Source organism: Anomaloglossus baeobatrachus, unplaced genomic scaffold (assembly GCF_048569485.1).
Source record: "Anomaloglossus baeobatrachus isolate aAnoBae1 unplaced genomic scaffold, aAnoBae1.hap1 Scaffold_532, whole genome shotgun sequence".
Lineage (NCBI taxonomy): Eukaryota > Metazoa > Chordata > Amphibia > Anura > Aromobatidae > Anomaloglossus > Anomaloglossus baeobatrachus.
In genome coordinates this window covers 12,962-27,318 of record NW_027444691.1, presented here as the reverse complement: position 1 = coordinate 27,318, position 14,357 = coordinate 12,962, and the positions used below count along the sequence as shown (strand labels likewise).

At 50.7% G+C, this 14,357-nt stretch overlaps 4 non-coding genes and 2 pseudogenes across 4 annotated transcripts; all 6 read right to left on the bottom strand.

The window, feature by feature from the left end:
- Nucleotides 1-754: 754 nt before the first annotated feature.
- On the bottom strand, nt 755-957 carry LOC142283102 (U2 spliceosomal RNA; annotated as a pseudogene).
- A 5,429-nt stretch (nt 958-6,386) lies between these two features.
- Nucleotides 6,387-6,491, bottom strand: LOC142283118 (U2 spliceosomal RNA; annotated as a pseudogene).
- A 1,387-nt stretch (nt 6,492-7,878) lies between these two features.
- Nucleotides 7,879-8,073, bottom strand: LOC142283092 (U2 spliceosomal RNA). Its single transcript, XR_012744846.1, has one exon. It is a non-coding gene; the product is annotated as a U2 spliceosomal RNA (small nuclear RNA).
- A 2,229-nt stretch (nt 8,074-10,302) lies between these two features.
- On the bottom strand, nt 10,303-10,493 carry LOC142283097 (U2 spliceosomal RNA). The gene has a single exon (XR_012744851.1). It is a non-coding gene; the product is annotated as a U2 spliceosomal RNA (small nuclear RNA).
- A 1,387-nt stretch (nt 10,494-11,880) lies between these two features.
- LOC142283085 (U2 spliceosomal RNA) lies at nt 11,881-12,071 on the bottom strand. The gene has a single exon (XR_012744842.1). It is a non-coding gene; the product is annotated as a U2 spliceosomal RNA (small nuclear RNA).
- A 1,387-nt stretch (nt 12,072-13,458) lies between these two features.
- LOC142283074 (U2 spliceosomal RNA) lies at nt 13,459-13,649 on the bottom strand. Its single transcript, XR_012744832.1, has one exon. It is a non-coding gene; the product is annotated as a U2 spliceosomal RNA (small nuclear RNA).
- Nucleotides 13,650-14,357: the final 708 nt, after the last annotated feature.

The following is a 14,357-nucleotide window of genomic DNA, read 5'->3' as shown; positions in this document are numbered from 1 at the left end:
TTCCCTTTCCTTCCCAGCCCCCAAACCCTGCCCTCTGTACCTTTCTCACCACCCGCTTCCCTTCTCCTGTCATCCCCCTACCACCCGGGAAAAAAAGAGATTGCCCCCTCCTTCCACTAGCCCACCCTCCCACCCAAAGAACAACTTCTTCTGCGCAGCTTGTTTTCTAGGCAGCAGCGCTATTGTGATGTCATCGGGGGGCATTGTGACAAGCCGCCAGTGTTCCGTCTCTTCATGTTGTGCACTGTTCAAACCGAAAATACATCAACAGGCAGGCTACAGAAAAGCTTACTAACAAAGGTTAGAGAGGGGCTTTCTCAGAGGGCTTTTTACAGTTTGTCTATTCCCAATTAGCCGGTTTAGTATACTTAATGAAAGTACTAATTCTTTCATAGGCCGCCCATTCTTAGTATTTGACGTTCAGGTAACAACAGGTAACTTTATTTGGAGTGGAAGCAGAGAGATAACACCAGATGCCAATTGTAGATCCTCTCACACCTGTGGTCACTGCAGCATCTGACTCCACTTTGTCCAAAAGGGATCTATTCCATTCAATTACACATGATCTAGATTAGACTGACAACAAGATACTGCACGGGACATAGCAGAGTTGGTGAAGTTGAGTGGTGATGAGTTTGCTATTTGGATGAATAAAGCAAGTAAAAAGTGTGTTAGATAAAAATTCATTTCAATTCGCTAATCGGGCTAATATGAATCAGGTGAATCGAGTTCTGCTTTTGGAAACTGGGTTAAGAAGGGGTGCACCGTTCCTGGAGGTACTGCAATACCAGGTCAATGCGTGGAGTGGACAGAGCAAGCTCTTTTTCCATCTCCCTGTTCTAAAAATCCATTTAATATATGGTCCCCAGATAGGGGACGTATCAGATATTAAACTGATAAGAACAGATTTTGATTTAACAGCATCTTTATTATCCTGCACTACTCACAAATAGGTAACAAACCGTGTACAGTGCCGCAGCCCCGTACACACAGAAATATACAATCCTTCTTACATAGCCATAGAGTACGACGCACTAAACTATACATCACGCTCCTATGCTTATCCATAACACTCAAGCTGAAAGAAAAAGTTAGACAATAAATAACGACGAACCGGCGATTGGGGGATGGGGGTAGGGGAAAAGGGGGATAGGGTGGGGAAATCACAGGCCCGAAGCTTTATTGAAAGACGCACATAACGGGAAAAGGAGGGAGGGGGCATGGAAGAGGTCTAAACCTCCTCCTCGGCGCTGTCGTCCGGACTGTCCATGATGGAATAGTCTCTGAGCAGGCTGTGGATCAGCCTGCGGCAATCCTGGATAGACATCCTCTCCCTCTTCAAGATGAGCCGGTTCCTGGCGACCCAAATAGCGTCCTTAAAGCAGTTCATAAGGCGCCAAGCCTCCTGGATGGCTCCAACGGTGTGAGTCCCAGGGAAGAGTCCATAAAGTACGGAATGGTACGATAGGCTCCCTCTGGGGACGGAGTTCCTCAGGTCATCCTCCAGGGCAACCAACAGGCGCTGTGCGAAACGGCAGTCCCAAAAGGCGTGCAGCGATGTTTCCTCCACGAAGGGGCACCTTGGGCAGTACCGGGTTTTGCACAGGTTCCGGGCATGCATGAATGACCGGACGGGCAGTCCGCCCTGTATCGCCATCCATGACAAGTCCTTGTGCCCGTTGGTCAATCCAGCCGATGACACGTTTGTCCAAACAGTCTCCAGTGTGTCGTGATGAAGTCCTGGAATGTTCTCCATTTCGTCCTTGGCTCTGATGAGTTTGTGGATAGTCTTTGGCTTCCACAAATCAGGCTTGAGTCCCTCCAGTTGGTGTTCCCTCACAAACCGAACCACGTCTCCGTAGAACCATGGCGCCGTCCAGTTGTAGGGGAAGGAGCTGTCCCACTTGTCCCAGCCTAACCGTCTCCAAAGGGGGAGCAGGAAGAAGCGAGACATGGACCCACCCGCGGAACCTCTCTTGACTCGCAGAGTTCGGCGAACGCAGTCACATACGAAGGAGGATCGCAGGAGGGTGGGGATATCGGGTACGCCCTTCCCACCCTTGCGAGGATCCTTGTACATGATGCTCCGCTTTACTCTGTCCATCTTGGATCCCCAGACAAAACGAAACACCGTCCTGGTAATGGCCCTGCACACGGTGGCAAGGGGGGGCCAGGCCTGGGCCGTGTACTGCAGCACGGGCAGTACCTCGTTACGCAGGACCAGTGCTTTGCCCTCACAGGTGAGGCGTCTGAGGCTCCACAGACCGATCCGTTGGGTGATCTTGGTCAAGCGTTCCTCCCAGGACTTGAGGGCTGCTCCTTCCTTCCCGAACCAGACTCCAAGAACCTTGATGAAATCCGGCTGGATGCTGAAAGGGAAGGGGGCGGAAGAGGCCGGCTGCCAGTCCCCGAAGAGCATGGCTTCCGACTTCCCGCAGTTGACTTTGGCTCCCGAAGCCCGTCCGAAGGTCTCACAGGTCTGGACGAGGGTGTCGACTGAGCGCCGGTCCGCGCAGAAGACGGTCACGTCGTCCATGTAGAGCGAGCACTTGACCTCGAAGCGTTCTGGTCCTGGTGCGGTGATCCCTCTGATCTCTCCATTCCGCCGGATAGCCTCTGCAAAGAGTTCTATAACACAAACAAAAAGAAGAGGTGACAGAGGACAGCCTTGTCTGACCCCTGAGAGGACCGGGAAGGGGTCAGTCTTCCAGCCGTTTACCAACACCGAGCTGTGAATATCAAAATACATTAGTTGGACATACAAGCAAAACATGTTACCCAAACCTAACCTGTGCAGAGCTTTGCCCAGGAACTCATGGGAAACACGGTCGAAGGCCTTTTCCTGATCCAACGAGATCAGGGCTGCGTGCACCCGGCGGGCTTTGATGTACTCGACCGTGTCCCGCATGAGAGCCAGGCTGTCTGCGATGCGACGTCCGGGGATGCCGCAGGTCTGATCCGGGTGGATGATCCGTCCGATAACCGTCTTCAGTCTCGTTGCCATCGTCTTGGCCAGGATCTTGTAGTCGACATTCAGAAGGGTGATGGGACGCCAATTCTTCAGGTCGCACCTCTCTCCTTTACGCTTGTACAGGATCGTGACCATTCCTTCCCTCAGAGATGGAGGCATTCTGCCCTCCACCACCATCTCCTCATACAGCCATAACAGGTCCGGACAGATTAGGTCTCCCAGCGCTACATAGAGCTCTGCTGGGAGGCCGTCACTGCCCGGTGTCCTGCCAGAACTAAAGGATTTGGCGGCCGAGAGCAGCTCGTCCACCGTCAGAGGAACATCCATGGCCGCCGCGTCTGCAGGGTCAAGATGGTTAGTGATACCTGACAGGAACTTATCGGCGGCCTCGGGGTCAGTAGTCTTGCGGGCGTAGAGTTCGCTGTAGAAGTCGCTGACGACCTTCATCACGTTCTCTTTCCCGCGTCGCATGTTTCCACTCTCGTCTCGTAGTTCATTCATGGGCGTGTGACCGGCGTGGAGTTTCCTGAAAAAGAACGAGTTACATTTCTCACCCTTCTCCAGGTTCTCCACTTTGGAACGGAAGACAATTCGCTCGGACTCCTCCTCGAAGTGCCTTTTCAGGCTCCTCTTAGTCTCCTCCAGCTCCTCTCTCACGTCCCAGCCGCATCGAAGAAGGTCCTGCAGGGAACGCAGCTCACGCTGGAGTCTCCTGAAGTCCCTCCTCTTCAGACACGCCTGTTGTTGACTCTTTGCCTGAAAGAAGAAACGGAACTCGAGTTTAACGTATTCCCACCAGTCAGAAACAGACTGGAAGCCCGCCTTGTAGGCCCGCCACGTGGAGTAGGCAGCTCTAAGCTCCTCCAGAATCTCACCCTTTTCCAGCAGAGAGCAGTTCAGCTTCCAGGAGCCCGGGCCAATGGGGAAGCCATGGCCCAGCACACCTTGAAAGTGAATGGCTCTGTGGTCAGAGAAGAAGCAGGGGACCATCGAGTGCCCACTCCGCCCAACCGCCCGAGAGGTAAACACAAAGTCAATCCTGGAACGCAGCGAGCCATCGGATCGGCACCATGAATAGTTCACGGATCCGTGTCCGATGGAGCCAACAACGTCCACAAGAGAGGCTTCGGTCACCATCTCAATGAGCAGTTTGGATGTGACGTCCAACTTGGCAGCCGTTCCAGAACTGCGTCCATCCTCCTCAATCGGGCAGTTGAAATCCCCGGCCATCACTACCGTCCTGGCGGTAGCGAGCTGAGGGCGCAGGGCTTGGAGGAGCTCCAGTCGATCGCTCTTCACAGGAGAAGCATACACATTGATGAACCTGACAGGTTCTCCCGCCCAGGTGCCATCCACGAGCAGTAACCTGCCGCAGACGATTTCCTGAACAGAGTCCAATGTGAAGGCGCTTCCCCTGATCAGCACGGCGACCCCCGCGGACCTACAGTCGCCCCCGCCAGACCAGTAGGATGGGCCATGGGTCCACTCCCTGGCCAGATGGTTGAAGGACCTAGAGGAAGGAAGGGAGCATTCCTGCAGGAAAAATACATCACTAGACTGAGTGTTAAGGAACATAAAAATTGTCTGACGTCGGAACTTGTCTCTGATGCTCCTAACATTAATGGAAAAGATGTTAATGTTAGCAGTCATTGGAGGAAAGAGAAAGTTAGAGCAGGCGGTGTGCCTTAGTTACCACTCCGGTCGGGCGGTTCTTCCTCTTTGGCACCTGCTGGTAAGGGTATCTCCAGCAGACCCTCTTCTGCTAGCTGATCAAGCAGGGATGGTGCCTCAGTGGCTTCCGACTCCTCCATTTCTTCTTCGGCCACAAGGGACTCCACCATCTGCTCCAACACGTCCGGTTCTGGGAGGAGGCCATCCTCCTCTTCCTGGGGTGGATTGGGGTCCACAATGAACAGCTTGGAAGGTTCTGCGACAGGACTATCTTCCACCTTCCTTTTCCTTTGGCCTGTACCTGAGGAGACAAGAGCTGGAAAATCCTCCTCGGTGAAAAGTGCAAGAGTGCTGAGGCCCTCTGCTCTCATGGTCTGGGGAGGGAGAGTGGGCTTTGGGGGGGGGTGAGGAGACCAACTGAGGAGTAGGGAAATGAGGTGGAGGTAGTGGAATCCTCAGTAGGGTTGGCCGGGGGGGGAGGGGTTTGGACAGGGGTGACAGGGGGGGGGGGACCAGGGAGGGGGCAACAGTTTTCTTACCCTTCTTTTCCCTGGACTCCGTGGCTGCTGGGGCATCGGCTGGAGCCACGGTCGCCGGGTTCTTGGCCGCCTTGTCCTTGGCCTCTGTGGCCTTGGTCGTAGCTGCCTTGGTCGACGAAGCTGTGATTACCCGATACTGGGTCGCCGCGGCAACCCTTGCCCAGGATTTCTCCCGCTGTGGGCAGTCCTTGTAAAGGTGGTCCGCCTGTCCACATAGGTTGCAAGTCTTCTTCTTTGGGCAGTCCTTGGAGCTGTGTCCTGTCACCCGGCAAACCCTGCAGGCGTCCTCCTTGCAGGTCTTCATCGAATGCCCTTTCCCGCCACATTTCCTGCAGTTGTGTGGCATGTCCGGGTAGTAGATGAGACCAAAGGAGTTTCCCAGAGAGAATGTCGGGGGCAGGTGCTGGAGACCATCCTCGGATGCTGGTTCCCTGTAGAGTCGAACGGTTACTGACCACTTACCCGTCCAGAATCCGTTGCCGTTAAGGATGTGGGATGGCTCCCTCACCACTGTGCAGAGACGTCCCAGGAACGTGGAGATGTCTCTTCCTGGGGTGTGCGGGTTCCGCATGGAGACCGTGATCCTCTTCTCATCCCTCTGTATAGGACAGGATCCTAAAAAGGAATGAAAAGGGGAGTCCGGCATCGCTGCGTTCATCGCCTCCCAGTATCTCCTGCAGGCATTCACCGTGGCAAAGGTTACCAGAAAAATGCCAGTCATGAAGGTCTGGACACTCAGGGTTTCCGCCCTGGAGAAGCCCTGATCCAGAATCATCTTCTTGCAGAACACGTCGCTGGACATGTCCGGCAACCTACCATCCACCGCCTTTAGCTTCAGGGCGACCGTCTGCCGCATCCAAGGCTCCAGGGTTGGAGCCTTTTCAGGCGGCGTCCGGGCTCCCTCCGGCTGGCTGGCGTCGGAGGTAGGGGCCTCTTGGGCCGAAGAAGCCTCTGGATGAGCCTTCCTGGAGGTCCCTGGGTCCTGAGCCTTCTTGGCTGCCTTCTCTGGCTTGCTTGCCATGGCTGGTTCCTGCTTGAGTTCCCGGAGCTGGATCTTGGATTCTTCTCCGGGTGTCTTCTCCCGCTGTGTTCCTCCTCGAAGTTCCTCTGGTCTCCCCAAGTCTTCTCCGAGCCTTCGTCTTCTTGCTTCTTTCTGCCAAGCTCTTCTTCCGTCCGATCTCCCTCTTCCGGTCTCGGCTGGGCTTTGGAGCTCGTCTCCCTGATCGTATCTCGTCAAGTGTAGCTAGCTCAGTTTGTTCTGATAAGAACAGATACTACACTTGATCTTAGCCAAAAGGCCGAGAAGCGATAACCAGAATTGGTTTGGGCCTCGAGTGGCACCCTGGCCTATGCCGGACACATCTTAGGGAGAGAGAGCGAGAGGGAGACAAACCCACGCCTACACAAGACATTTTGTCACCCAAGCCAACCCTTGAAAAGGCTGCTTTGCAGAGCAAAAACAAGAAGAATGGTGCGTTTTGCAGCCGCCGCCCACTGCAATGAATCTGAATAACTCCTCCTTTAGGGCGCAAGCAACTCCCCTCCCCCTTGCAGTCTTTCCAATTCACGATACAAAAAGACGGACAGGACAGGTTGCCTGACTTTCCGTCACTGCCACCCTTTGCCATCCTTACCTGTAGAAAGCCCTTTCATCATCCCCAAACCCTAATCTTTTCCCTTTCCTTCCCAGCCCCCAAACCCTGCCCTCTGTACCTTTCTCACCACCCGCTTCCCTTCTCCTGTCATCCCCCTACCACCCGGGAAAAAAAGAGATTGCCCCCTCCTTCCACTAGCCCACCCTCCCACCCAAAGAACAACTTCTTCTGCGCAGCTTGTTTTCTAGGCAGCAGCGCTATTGTGATGTCATCGGGGGGCATTGTGACAAGCCGCCAGTGTTCCGTCTCTTCATGTTGTGCACAGTTCAAACGGAAAATACATCAACAGGCAGACTACAGAAAAGCTTACTATCAAAGGTTAGAGGGGGGCTTTCTCAGAGGGCTTTTTACAGTTTTTCTATTCCCAATTAGCTGTTTAAGTGTACTTATTGAAAGTAGTAATTCTTTCATAGGCCGCCCTTTCTTAGTATTTGACGTTCCTTATATTGCGGTATGAGGCTTCGCAGTAGGTTGCAAACATTCATCACCCATGACTGTCCCCAATTGAGCTCAGAAGCTCAATGTCTATCATGACCTCTCTTTTAGAATGTCCAAGAGCAAGCAAACTATTCCTCCAGGAGAGGGCGCCAACAGACTACTAAAGAGATCATCATTACTCAAAGAAAACCCCAAAAACCAATGCATGATAGGAATAAACAGGTAACTTTCTTTGGAGTGGAAGCGGAGAGATCGCACCAGATGCCAATTCTAGATCTTATCACACCTGTGGTCACTGCAGCAGCAGGTGAATCCACTTTGTCCAAAAGGGATCTATTCCATTCAATTGCAAATGATCTAGATAAGACAGAGAACTGCAGCACGGGGACATAGCCGAGTTGGTCAGGTTGAGTGGTGATGAGTTTGCTATTTGGATGAATAAAGAAAGTCAAAAGTGTGAAAGATAAAAAACAAAAGGAGGAAGTGTGAAAAGTGAATGGGCCAAATTGAGGTGCATATGAAGACGTATGCTTTCTTCCAATTCATTAAATCGGGCTAATATGAATCAGGTGAATTGAGTTCTGCTTTTGGAAACTGGGTTAAGAAGGGGTGCACCGTTCCTGGAGGTACTGCAATACCAGGTCAATGCGTGGAGTGGACAGAGCAAGCTCTTTTTCCATCTCCCTGTTCTAAAAATCCATTTAATATATGGTCCCCAGATAGGGGACGTATCAGATATTAAACTGATAAGAACAGATTTTGATTTAATGAAGCTTTCCAAAGCACCGCAAAAATGCATGACCGAAGTCACACCAAAAACAGTGCAAAGGCTAGGATTCGTGTGGACCCCTCCGTGAGAAGAGGATCCCCAAAAATCAACCCCGTCCCTCCGAGCCAGAAGGCCACAGCGAGGGTCAGGGATCTTCGGTGCTCCCCCAAGCCGAAGCCTGGTTGAGCCTTGTTGTTGCTCCCAGCGTCCACCGAGGCATCTTACCCAAGTGGAGTAGGGAGCTACTAGTCGTTGGTTTCGCAGCCGAGACTGCCCGGACCGTCAACCGGTGTTGGTTTCTCAGCCCAAGGCTGACCGGACCTCCAACCGGGTGTTGGTTTCTCAGCCCAAGGCTGACCGGACCTCCAACCGGGTGTTGGTTTCTCAGCCCAAGGCTAACCGGACCTCCAACCGGGTGTTGGTTTCTCAGCCAAAGCTGACCCGGACCTCCAACCGAGTGTTGGTTTCTCAGCCCAAAGCTGACCGGACCTCCGACCAGGATTATAAAAATTTCCCTTCTTAGCCAGAAGGCCGGGATAGGGCAATATGCTTGGAAAGTATGAATAGGCAAGGCGCGGCGTGCGACAGAGTCTGAGGCTTACCAGGGTCCCAACCTAGCAAGTTCAGACTCCCTCCAGGGTGTCCATTCCTGGGGCACATTGCACCATAACCCCCACACTTACTCAGTCTAATAGCCTCGATCCTGGTAGGGCCATGGTTTCCTCTAGATGGATATACTATCCTCCTAAAGTACTAACAAGCGCAACCTTCCAGTGTGCATTGCATCATTGTACTAAGGTGGCCGGAGCCTTAAACCACCTTTTCGAACGATACTACTACACTTGATCTTAGCCAAAAGGCCGAGAAGCGATAACCAGAATTGGTTTGGGCCTCGAGTGGCACCCTGGCCTATGCCGGACACATCTTAGGGAGAGAGAGCGAGAGGGAGACAAACCCACGCCTACACAAGACATTTTGTCACCCAAGCCAACCCTTGAAAAGGCTGCTTTGCAGAGCAAAAACAAGAAGAATGGTGCGTTTTGCAGCCGCCGCCCACTGCAATGAATCTGAATAACTCCTCCTTTAGGGCGCAAGCAACTCCCCTCCCCCTTGCAGTCTTTCCAATTCACGATACAAAAAGACGGACAGGACAGGTTGCCTGACTTTCCGTCACTGCCACCCTTTGCCATCCTTACCCGTAGAAAGCCCTTTCATCATCCCCAAACCCTAATCTTTTCCCTTTCCTTCCCAGCCCCCAAACCCTGCCCTCTGTACCTTTCTCACCACCCGCTTCCCTTCTCCTGTCATCCCCCTACCACCCGGGAAAAAAAGAGATTGCCCCCTCCTTCCACTAGCCCACCCTCCCACCCAAAGAACAACTTCTTCTGCGCAGCTTGTTTTCTAGGCAGCAGCGCTATTGTGATGTCATCGGGGGGCATTGTGACAAGCCGCCAGTGTTCCGTCTCTTCATGTTGTGCACAGTTCAAACGGAAAATACATCAACAGGCAGACTACAGAAAAGCTTACTATCAAAGGTTAGAGGGGGGCTTTCTCAGAGGGCTTTTTACAGTTTTTCTATTCCCAATTAGCCGTTTAAGTGTACTTATTGAAAGTAGTAATTCTTTCATAGGCCGCCCTTTCTTAGTATTTGACGTTCCTTATATTGCGGTATGAGGCTTCGCAGTAGGTTGCAAACATTCATCACCCATGACTGTCCCCAATTGAGCTCAGAAGCTCAATGTCTATCATGACCTCTCTTTTAGAATGTCCAAGAGCAAGCAAACTATTCCTCCAGGAGAGGGCGCCAACAGACTACTAAAGAGATCATCATTACTCAAAGAAAACCCCAAAAACCAATGCATGATAGGAATAAACAGGTAACTTTCTTTGGAGTGGAAGCGGAGAGATCGCACCAGATGCCAATTCTAGATCTTATCACACCTGTGGTCACTGCAGCAGCAGGTGAATCCACTTTGTCCAAAAGGGATCTATTCCATTCAATTGCAAATGATCTAGATAAGACAGAGAACTGCAGCACGGGGACATAGCCGAGTTGGTCAGGTTGAGTGGTGATGAGTTTGCTATTTGGATGAATAAAGAAAGTCAAAAGTGTGAAAGATAAAAAACAAAAGGAGGAAGTGTGAAAAGTGAATGGGCCAAATTGAGGTGCATATGAAGACGTATGCTTTCTTCCAATTCATTAAATCGGGCTAATATGAATCAGGTGAATTGAGTTCTGCTTTTGGAAACTGGGTTAAGAAGGGGTGCACCGTTCCTGGAGGTACTGCAATACCAGGTCAATGCGTGGAGTGGACAGAGCAAGCTCTTTTTCCATCTCCCTGTTCTAAAAATCCATTTAATATATGGTCCCCAGATAGGGGACGTATCAGATATTAAACTGATAAGAACAGATACTACACTTGATCTTAGCCAAAAGGCCGAGAAGCGATAACCAGAATTGGTTTGGGCCTCGAGTGGCACCCTGGCCTATGCCGGACACATCTTAGGGAGAGAGAGCGAGAGGGAGACAAACCCACGCCTACACAAGACATTTTGTCACCCAAGCCAACCCTTGAAAAGGCTGCTTTGCAGAGCAAAAACAAGAAGAATGGTGCGTTTTGCAGCCGCCGCCCACTGCAATGAATCTGAATAACTCCTCCTTTAGGGCGCAAGCAACTCCCCTCCCCCTTGCAGTCTTTCCAATTCACGATACAAAAAGACGGACAGGACAGGTTGCCTGACTTTCCGTCACTGCCACCCTTTGCCATCCTTACCCGTAGAAAGCCCTTTCATCATCCCCAAACCCTAATCTTTTCCCTTTCCTTCCCAGCCCCCAAACCCTGCCCTCTGTACCTTTCTCACCACCCGCTTCCCTTCTCCTGTCATCCCCCTACCACCCGGGAAAAAAAGAGATTGCCCCCTCCTTCCACTAGCCCACCCTCCCACCCAAAGAACAACTTCTTCTGCGCAGCTTGTTTTCTAGGCAGCAGCGCTATTGTGATGTCATCGGGGGGCATTGTGACAAGCCGCCAGTGTTCCGTCTCTTCATGTTGTGCACAGTTCAAACGGAAAATACATCAACAGGCAGACTACAGAAAAGCTTACTATCAAAGGTTAGAGGGGGGCTTTCTCAGAGGGCTTTTTACAGTTTTTCTATTCCCAATTAGCCGTTTAAGTGTACTTATTGAAAGTAGTAATTCTTTCATAGGCCGCCCTTTCTTAGTATTTGACGTTCCTTATATTGCGGTATGAGGCTTCGCAGTAGGTTGCAAACATTCATCACCCATGACTGTCCCCAATTGAGCTCAGAAGCTCAATGTCTATCATGACCTCTCTTTTAGAATGTCCAAGAGCAAGCAAACTATTCCTCCAGGAGAGGGCGCCAACAGACTACTAAAGAGATCATCATTACTCAAAGAAAACCCCAAAAACCAATGCATGATAGGAATAAACAGGTAACTTTCTTTGGAGTGGAAGCGGAGAGATCGCACCAGATGCCAATTCTAGATCTTATCACACCTGTGGTCACTGCAGCAGCAGGTGAATCCACTTTGTCCAAAAGGGATCTATTCCATTCAATTGCAAATGATCTAGATAAGACAGAGAACTGCAGCACGGGGACATAGCCGAGTTGGTCAGGTTGAGTGGTGATGAGTTTGCTATTTGGATGAATAAAGAAAGTCAAAAGTGTGAAAGATAAAAAACAAAAGGAGGAAGTGTGAAAAGTGAATGGGCCAAATTGAGGTGCATATGAAGACGTATGCTTTCTTCCAATTCATTAAATCGGGCTAATATGAATCAGGTGAATTGAGTTCTGCTTTTGGAAACTGGGTTAAGAAGGGGTGCACCGTTCCTGGAGGTACTGCAATACCAGGTCAATGCGTGGAGTGGACAGAGCAAGCTCTTTTTCCATCTCCCTGTTCTAAAAATCCATTTAATATATGGTCCCCAGATAGGGGACGTATCAGATATTAAACTGATAAGAACAGATACTACACTTGATCTTAGCCAAAAGGCCGAGAAGCGATAACCAGAATTGGTTTGGGCCTCGAGTGGCACCCTGGCCTATGCCGGACACATCTTAGGGAGAGAGAGCGAGAGGGAGACAAACCCACGCCTACACAAGACATTTTGTCACCCAAGCCAACCCTTGAAAAGGCTGCTTTGCAGAGCAAAAACAAGAAGAATGGTGCGTTTTGCAGCCGCCGCCCACTGCAATGAATCTGAATAACTCCTCCTTTAGGGCGCAAGCAACTCCCCTCCCCCTTGCAGTCTTTCCAATTCACGATACAAAAAGACGGACAGGACAGGTTGCCTGACTTTCCGTCACTGCCACCCTTTGCCATCCTTACCCGTAGAAAGCCCTTTCATCATCCCCAAACCCTAATCTTTTCCCTTTCCTTCCCAGCCCCCAAACCCTGCCCTCTGTACCTTTCTCACCACCCGCTTCCCTTCTCCTGTCATCCCCCTACCACCCGGGAAAAAAAGAGATTGCCCCCTCCTTCCACTAGCCCACCCTCCCACCCAAAGAACAACTTCTTCTGCGCAGCTTGTTTTCTAGGCAGCAGCGCTATTGTGATGTCATCGGGGGGCATTGTGACAAGCCGCCAGTGTTCCGTCTCTTCATGTTGTGCACAGTTCAAACGGAAAATACATCAACAGGCAGACTACAGAAAAGCTTACTATCAAAGGTTAGAGGGGGGCTTTCTCAGAGGGCTTTTTACAGTTTTTCTATTCCCAATTAGCCGTTTAAGTGTACTTATTGAAAGTAGTAATTCTTTCATAGGCCGCCCTTTCTTAGTATTTGACGTTCCTTATATTGCGGTATGAGGCTTCGCAGTAGGTTGCAAACATTCATCACCCATGACTGTCCCCAATTGAGCTCAGAAGCTCAATGTCTATCATGACCTCTCTTTTAGAATGTCCAAGAGCAAGCAAACTATTCCTCCAGGAGAGGGCGCCAACAGACTACTAAAGAGATCATCATTACTCAAAGAAAACCCCAAAAACCAATGCATGATAGGAATAAACAGGTAACTTTCTTTGGAGTGGAAGCGGAGAGATCGCACCAGATGCCAATTCTAGATCTTATCACACCTGTGGTCACTGCAGCAGCAGGTGAATCCACTTTGTCCAAAAGGGATCTATTCCATTCAATTGCAAATGATCTAGATAAGACAGAGAACTGCAGCACGGGGACATAGCCGAGTTGGTCAGGTTGAGTGGTGATGAGTTTGCTATTTGGATGAATAAAGAAAGTCAAAAGTGTGAAAGATAAAAAACAAAAGGAGGAAGTGTGAAAAGTGAATGGGCCAAATTGAGGTGCATATGAAGACGTATGCTTTCTTCCAATTCATTAAATCGGGCTAATATGAATCAGGTGAATTGAGTTCTGCTTTTGGAAACTGGGTTAAGAAGGGGTGCACCGTTCCTGGAGGTACTGCAATACCAGGTCAATGCGTGGAGTGGACAGAGCAAGCTCTTTTTCCATCTCCCTGTTCTAAAAATCCATTTAATATATGGTCCCCAGATAGGGGACGTATCAGATATTAAACTGATAAGAACAGATACTACACTTGATCTTAGCCAAAAGGCCGAGAAGCGATAACCAGAATTGGTTTGGGCCTCGAGTGGCACCCTGGCCTATGCCGGACACATCTTAGGGAGAGAGAGCGAGAGGGAGACAAACCCACGCCTACACAAGACATTTTGTCACCCAAGCCAACCCTTGAAAAGGCTGCTTTGCAGAGCAAAAACAAGAAGAATGGTGCGTTTTGCAGCCGCCGCCCACTGCAATGAATCTGAATAACTCCTCCTTTAGGGCGCAAGCAACTCCCCTCCCCCTTGCAGTCTTTCCAATTCACGATACAAAAAGACGGACAGGACAGGTTGCCTGACTTTCCGTCACTGCCACCCTTTGCCATCCTTACCCGTAGAAAGCCCTTTCATCATCCCCAAACCCTAATCTTTTCCCTTTCCTTCCCAGCCCCCAAACCCTGCCCTCTGTACCTTTCTCACCACCCGCTTCCCTTCTCCTGTCATCCCCCTACCACCCGGGAAAAAAAGAGATTGCCCCCTCCTTCCACTAGCCCACCCTCCCACCCAAAGAACAACTTCTTCTGCGCAGCTTGTTTTCTAGGCAGCAGCGCTATTGTGATGTCATCGGGGGGCATTGTGACAAGCCGCCAGTGTTCCGTCTCTTCATGTTGTGCACAGTTCAAACGGAAAATACATCAACAGGCAGACTACAGAAAAGCTTACTATCAAAGGTTAGAGGGGGGCTTTCTCAGAGGGCTTTTTACAGTTTTTCTATT